Source organism: Monodelphis domestica, chromosome 4 (genome assembly GCF_027887165.1).
Source record: "Monodelphis domestica isolate mMonDom1 chromosome 4, mMonDom1.pri, whole genome shotgun sequence".
NCBI classification, from domain to species: domain Eukaryota; kingdom Metazoa; phylum Chordata; class Mammalia; order Didelphimorphia; family Didelphidae; genus Monodelphis; species Monodelphis domestica.
In genome coordinates, this window is record NC_077230.1 from 431721673 (window position 1) to 431729507 (window position 7835).

Below are 7835 nucleotides of genomic sequence, written 5' to 3' on the forward strand. Positions count from 1 at the left end.
CCCCTCAAATGCCTTTGAATCAGCTTAAATACCTTCTCCATCTCGGCCCAGGTGAGATTACAAGGCATTCTGGGGAAGTGGAGCAAGGAATTGTGGGGATTGTAGTCCTGTATTCGAGTCTATTTTTTACACCTGGCTACAGACCTCCCCTTCCCTCTTGGCCTTTCTTCTCATATTCTTTCCCTGGTCTTGGACTCAGTACTATGTATTGGTTCCGAGATGAGAGGGATGAAGGCTAGGCGGTGGGGGTGGCTCAGACTGCTGACTCCTGTCCTCCAGATCACATGACAGTGGGAGCCGTTTAGCATCCTTTTGTCCTAGTCATTCATCTTTGGGTTTACCTTTGAAGGTGTCTCTTGACTCCTGTCTTTGTACTTCAAAGTTCAGGGGCGACTGGGGCTTTCTACAAATACATTGTTGTCAGTAATGGCCGGCTGGTCATTAAAGCGTCCTTGGCCTTCCCTGGAGAATTTTCCTCCTTCATGCTAGGCAGGGATTTTGGGTTGGCAGCTGAAATCCATCCTCTGTGCCTTCTGGGAGATTCTAAACTCTTCTCCCCTGCTGTGGGGGCTGCCAGAACCTGGGTGATCCTGATGGTGACTCCTCAGCTTTGAATTGCTTCCTTCTCTGTCCTAAAGCTGGATTTGGGCTCTGATGATCCAGTGAGTTTGGGGAGTTTCTTCCTAGTAGTCAGTGGATTCCAGCTGCAATTGGACCTCTAGCTCTGGAGATCTGGCAGTGTTTTAACAACATTTTCTTGACATCGTGTTTATGGTTGTGCTTTCAGGAAGTCACATGAGTCCTCAATTCTTCCTCCTTGGTCTGATTTCCAGGCTGGTCCTTTTTCCTAGGAGATAGTTTAGACTTCCTTGTATTCATCTGTCTTTCCGTTCCAGTTTGAGATTGTTCGTCGTCTCTTGTAGCTTTGCGTTGCCTCTCGTGGCTTTCCATGTAGCTGCTCCTTGAGCAAGGTTCGAAGGCTCTCAGGTCAAGCCCTTCATTCTCATTTTGAGCCTTTCTTTCCCAGCTCTCATTTCATTTCTAAGTTTTTCCTCTAGGGTTCTCAGATAATGTCTAATTTTTTAAAAATTCTTTTAACAACACGCTTTCTCCTAGAAATTCTCATTGAACTTGTGCCCACACTGTGCTTTTCTTTGAGGATTTGCTTGGTGATATTTTGAAGTCATTCCCTTCTTTTTGGTTTGTGTTTTGAACATCCGCCTTGTGACAAAGGATGGGAAACAGCACCCTGTCAGAGGTCACGGGGAGAACAAGCCTGGGTTCACCGGAGCGCCCCACAGGGAAAGCCAGGATGGGGATCTTATTGCCTGGTTAGGCCACACAATGATTTCAGGACATCAATCAGCACAGAATGGCCCAGCTTGGACCCAGAAAGAGGACTGCCTCAGTGGTGTGGCTGGGACATTGGGTTCAGGGGGAAACGGGAGGCCACTGGCCTTGGGGAAGAGGGAGCTGCAGCGAACCTTTGGCCGAGCTCTGGCCCGGATCTTCCTGGGCCCGGCCTTGCTGGATGGAGGGTAGGCTTTTCAGGAGCTTCGTTCCAATGGCAGGCCTCCAGCTGTCCTTCCAAATCTCACTTTGGGTCCAATTGGGCAGCAGAAGCCCAAGAAGGAAGCCCGGCCTAGGGGGCCTCCACTAGGGATGGGACTTTGAGGAAGGCTGCCATTCATGTTCAAAGTTGTGATTGTCACTTAATTCCCCAGCATTATGATATCCTCTCCTAGTTCTGTCCTTTCTTCTTTCGCTATATCCTTTTAAACTAGTGGCTTGCTTTTAATCAATCCCCCTAATCCCCTCCCTTAATAAGCTTCCCTTTCTGGTCTCTCTCTTTTTGTTCCCTTCTTGTTTTTTAGAGTCTGTTAAGTTCTCTCCCCCCTCTCCTTCCCTCCCTTTTTGTACTCCCCCTACCTCCCTTAGTTTCCCCTTCTCCCTTACCCTGTAGGATAAGATAGAATTCAATACCCCAAAGGATCTAGATGCTCTTCCCTCTCAGAGTTGATTTCACTGAGAGTAATGTCTGAGTATTGCCTCTTAGCACTCTCTTCCTCTCCTTCTTATAAACGTATTCTTCCCCTCCTCTTCCCATGTGTATCTTTGTGGGGAAAAGATTATCCTATTTTTTATTTCTTCAAGTATCTCTTGGTACCATCGAGCCCCCCTCCCTTTTTCTTTCTTTTATTTTTTTTTGCATATCATCTCATAGCCCTTAATGCCCCAATCTTTCCTATGAGTGATTCTTCTAATTATTATAATAATGAATACAATTTTTTAGAGTTACAAATATTTCCCCATATATTAATATATGTAATTTGATTGAATTTTAGCCCTTAAAGAAGAGAGTTTGAATTTAAAAAAAATTTTTTTTTCTTTTCCCTCTCTTCCTTATTTACCTTTTCATGTTTCTCTTGATCTTTGTGTTTGGATATCAAACTTTCCACTTAGTTCTGGTCTTTTCTTTACAAATACTTGGAAATCTTCTATTTTGTTGAATGCCCATACTTTCCCCTGGAAGTATATAGTCAGTTTTGATGGCTAGATGATTCTTGGTTGAAGGCCCAGCTCTCTTGCCTTCCTGAATATCATGTTCCAGGCCTTGCAGTCCTTTAGTGTGGAAGCTGCCAGGTCTTGTGTGATCCTGATTGCTGCTCCTTGGTATCCGAATTGTCTCTTTTTGGCTTCTTGTAGAATTTTCTCCTTAGTTTGAAAGCTCTGGAATTTGGCAATTACATTCCTGGGAGTTGTCTTTGGGGGTTTAGTGTAGAGGGTATTCTATGAACTCTTTCAATGTCTATTTTACCCCTTGTTCAAGAACATCAGGGCAGTTTTCTTGGATGATTTCTTGTAGTATGATGTCAAGATTTCTGTTTCTGTTTTTTCAGGTAGACCAATGATTCTCAAATTGTCTCTTTTTCCTGATCTGTCACCTTGTCAGTGACATATTTTATGTTTTCTTCTATTTTGTCAGTCTTTTGATTTTCCTTTATTAATTCTTGCTGTTTTGCAAGATCATTGGTTTCCAGAAGCTTAATTCTGGTCCTTAAGGCCTGGATTTCTACTTTAACCTTTTGATTTTCAGCTATAATTTTTTGGTTTTGTGCTATAATTTTTTTTCTTTTTGAACCATTTCCCACTTATCTTGCCAGAAGGCTTCCATCTTTTTGGTAAGCTCCAATTTAAATTCTTGCAGAGCTTGTAGACAATTTCCATTTCTTTTGGAAGGTTTTGGAGCATTTATTTGGATTTCCTCATCTGCTATTTTCTCTGTAGTCTGTATTTTTCCTCTGTAAAAATTTTCCAAGGTCACCTCCTTCTTGTTTTTCTTGGTGTTGGGAAGTTGTTCCTGGGTACTGTTTACCATCACTATGGTTGTTTTTCCTTCCCTTTCCAGTCAGAAATCTGAGTGAGGAGGGCAGGCTCTCTGTGTTTGGACCTAAGGAGCAAGGATATTGCCTGAGGCAAGCTCTCGAATCTCTGCAGCTGTGCTACCTTCCCAGGGGTGCCCAAGGTCTGTGCTCCTCTGCCTGCTGGGGTTTTGGGTGTAACTGCTCTCAGGGGTAGGTCCTTGGTGGTCTTAGTCAGCTCCCAAGACCTAGAGCTGCCCCTTGCTCACTCCTGAGGTGCCCCTCACTCACTCGTTGATTCTGGTGTCCTTAGGTGGGGTGGGGGAGGGTAGATCAGCTCAAGTTTGGGTGGGAGCTTTTTCACTCCCTTATAGTGTGGAAATGCCCAAATCTCAAGTACCTTCAATGCTGTGCCCTACTGTAGAGTCCCTTTGTTCTTATGAGAATGGTTTTTGGGGGGCTTTTCAGGTCGTCTATATCGGTGGATCTGAGGAGGGGAAGCGTCCCATGTCTAGACTGCTGCCATGCTTACCTGGAAGTGTCTCCTCCCAAATTTATTTTTTAAAAAGTTATTTTCCTATATTTTAGCTGTTTTTTTTATGATGGCAATGAATTGGAAATTGAAGGGATGTCCATCCATTGGGGAATGGCTGAATAAATTGTGGTATATGATGGTGATGGAACAGTATTGTGCTGTAAGAAATGATGAATGGGAGGAGCTCAGAAAGAGCTGGAAAGATGTAGCACACCAGGCATGTTGGCATCTGGAAGTATGATTGATGTATTGATATTGTATTACCAGACACATGGTCAGACCTCTTGATGGTCATCGTATGAAAGGGACAGGCGGAAGCACTAGCAAAGGACGGGCCTTGATGGGCCACGCTGCCTCAGGGCCATGCTGCTTCTGCTCGGACTACACTCATTTGCAAAGCGTGGGTTGGATTAATCCCCACCTCTTTGATCTTATTGTCAGTTCAACCGATGTTAAAACCTACATCATGTTACTAATTCATTGATCCACAGTCCTAAAACCTTCAATAAATACTGGGGGACTCCGTGAAACTCCCCCTTTCAAGCTCTCTTGCTTTCACTCTTCCTCTCTCCCTCTGTTCCTCCTCTCCTCTTACTCTCTTGCTTCACTGCATTTCTTCCATAGCGATGTTGTCATCCCAGTGCCTCGGCACCAGGAGTTGAGACTCTCCCCCACCTTTCCTAGTGTCGCCCCCAAAGCAGAGTCTCTTGTCTAGGAGTATCGAGGGGTTGGTGCTCCCCACCTGTCCTCTTGTTCCTCCTATTTCCTTGGAGTTCTCATTCCTCCCCACGTGTTTCTACTTCTGCCTTTGAGTAATTGTTACTGTCCCACTCCTCAGCCTCCTCTCCCCACCTCAGGCTATTCCCACAGATAAATGTTGTAGGACTCCCGAGAGGGTCACCATACAAGACCTCCATGAACTGATGCAGAGTGAAATAAGCAGAACCACAGAACCAGGAGAACATGGTGCACAGTCACAGCAATACTGTGGAATGATCAAGTGTGATGGACTTTGCTACTCTCAGCAATACAATAATGATTTCTTTATTTGCTAATATTTTATTTCTTAAAACTTAATTAGGTGAAAAAACAATTTAACCTTAATTTTCTTTAAGTTTGAGCTAAATACTCAACCACTTCCGTTTCTTCCCTTCCCCTTTCCCAAGATGGCAAACACTCTGATATAGGTTTTACAGGTGTAATAGTGTAAAACATCTTTCCATAGTAGTCCCTTTGTTAAAGAGAACTTGAACAAATGAAAGAAAAGTGAAGAAATAAAGAGAAAGATGTATCTTGGTGCACACAGACTCCATCCGGTTTTTTCTCTGGAGGTAGATGGTGTTTTTCATCATTAGTCCTTGACGATTTTCTGGGGTCACTGTATTGGTGGGAGGAGTTGTTATTCGTAAATTTTCATCTTATAATATTGCTGTTTCTGTGTACCATGTTCTCCTGTTCTGCTTACCTCACTTTGAATCAGTTCATGGAGGTCTTTTCAGGCATTTCTTAAATCATCCTTCACATAACTTCTTAAGAGCACAGTCGTACTCCATTACAACCATACACCATAGCTTGTTCACGATGTCCCCAATTGATGGACATCCCCTCAGTTTCCAATTCTTTGCACAAATGGGTCCCTTTCCCCTTTTTATTAGTCTTTTTGGGACATAGACTAGTTTTAAAGCTCTTTGGGCAGAGTTCCAAATCACTCTCCAGAATGGCTGGATCAATTCACAACTCCACCAACAATGTATTAGTGTCCCCATTTTGCCACACCCCCTCCACCATTTATTATTTTCCTTTTCTGTCATATTAGCCAATCTGATAGGTGTGAGGGGGCATCGCATGAATGTTTTGATTTGCATTTCTCTAATCAAAAAGGTGTAGAACATTTTTTCGTGTGATTATATATTCTTTGATCCATTTATGAATTAGAGAATGATTTGTATTCTTATAAATTAGACTGAGTTCTCCAGGTATTTGATAGATAAGACTTTCTTTAGATACTGGCTGTAAATATTTTCTCCAGCTTTCTCCTTTTCTTCTAATCTTGGCTACACTGGTTTTGTTTATGGAAAACTTACTAAGTTTATAATGATGAATGTTATCCATTGGACCTCCTATCATGCTTTCCGTCTTTTCTGTGGTCATAAATTCTTCCCTTATCCATAGATTTGACAGGTAAACTCTAATTGCTCCTCTAATTTGATAATGCTAGTAGCCCTTATGTCTAAATCGAGTTAGTCTATATTCACGCTCTGCCAAAGCTTTTTCCATTTTCTCAGCAGTTTTATCAAATAGTGGTTTCTTATCCCCACAGCCTGATCTTTGACTTTATCAAACACTCAATGATTTTGGTCATTTACGACTATCTATTATGTAGCTAATACACTCCTCTGCTCTACTGCTCCAGTTCTTCGCCAACACTAGATGATTGGGATGATTATAATCTGATATCTGCTACTCTTGGGCCACCTTCTTTCACAGTTTTTTCATTAATTTCTTTGAAATTCTGGATCTTTTGTTCTTCCATGTGAATTTTATTATTTTTTCTAGTCCTGGAAAATAATTTTGGACAATTCAATTGGTATGGCACTTAATTAATAGATTAATTTAAGGGGCAGCTCGGCAGGTCAGTGGATTGAGAGCCAGGCCCAGAGACAGGAGAAGTCCTGGGTTCAAATCTGACCTCAAGACACTTCCTAGCTGTGTGACCCTGGGCAAATCACTTTACCCCCATTGCCAAGTCCTTACCACTCTGCTGCCTTAGAACCAATACATGCTATTGATTCCAAGGTGGAAAATAAGGTATGTTTTTTAATAGATTCGCTAGGATTGGCATTTTTGTTATATTGGCTTGACCAACTCATAAGCAATCGACATTTTTCTAATTGTTGACACGAATTTATTTATGGGACGTGTCGTCATTGCTTTCAGATCATTTTGAGGCTTGTCTTGACAGGCAGACACCCCAGTGTTTGGCATTTTCTACAGTTAATTTGAATGGAATTTCTGTTGTAACCTGTTGCAGAGCTTTGTTGGTAATACGTAGAAATGCTGATGATTTCTGTGGACTCGTTTCATATCTTGCACCTTTGCTCGTTTGTTTCCACCAGTTTTTAAATGGACTCTTTAGTCGTCTCTGTATCATCATTTCAGCTGTGCAGAGTGAGCTTTATGTCTTCATTGCGCGTTCAAATTCCATTTTCTTCTCTTAGTGCTATAGCTAGCATTGCTAGCACGATATTAAACAATGACGGTGACTGTGGGCATCGCTGCCTCGCCCTTTCCTTCCCTGGGAAGCCGCCTACCTCATCCCCATTACAGATAATGCTTGTTGATGGCTTTTGACATGTAGCTCTTTCCATTTTAAGGAATGTTCTATTCATTTCTACACCCTCTGTTGTGTTTTGTCAAAAGCTTTCCCTGCTTCTATTGGGATAATCATATGATTTCTTTTGGTTTTATTATGGATGGAGTTAATTATGCGGACAGTTTCCCTAATATTGCATAGCTTTGTGTTCCTGGTACGTGTGCTCTTCATGATTGATTGCTGTAATCTCCTTGAACACAATTACAAAATGCTTTTCACACGATTAAAGTTAGATGCTGGCCTATAATTGGGTAAAACAGATCCAATAATTATTCTTAGTTTCCTCTTCATTGGTAGGGCATTCACCCTTTTCATTTTTAATACTCGTAATTTGGTTTTCTTTTTGGAAATCAAATAATCCAAAGGTTTATCTATTTTGTTGTTTTTTAAATAAAATATCATTTTATTAGTTCGAGTGTTTTCTTGCTTTCAGTTTCATTAATCTCACTTTTGATTTTCAGGATGTTTAATTGGGGGGTTTTAATTTGTTCTTTTTCTAGTGGGTTTCTTTTTAGTTGCAAGCTCAATTTACTCGGCTGTTCTTTCTCTATTTTAGTGATATAAG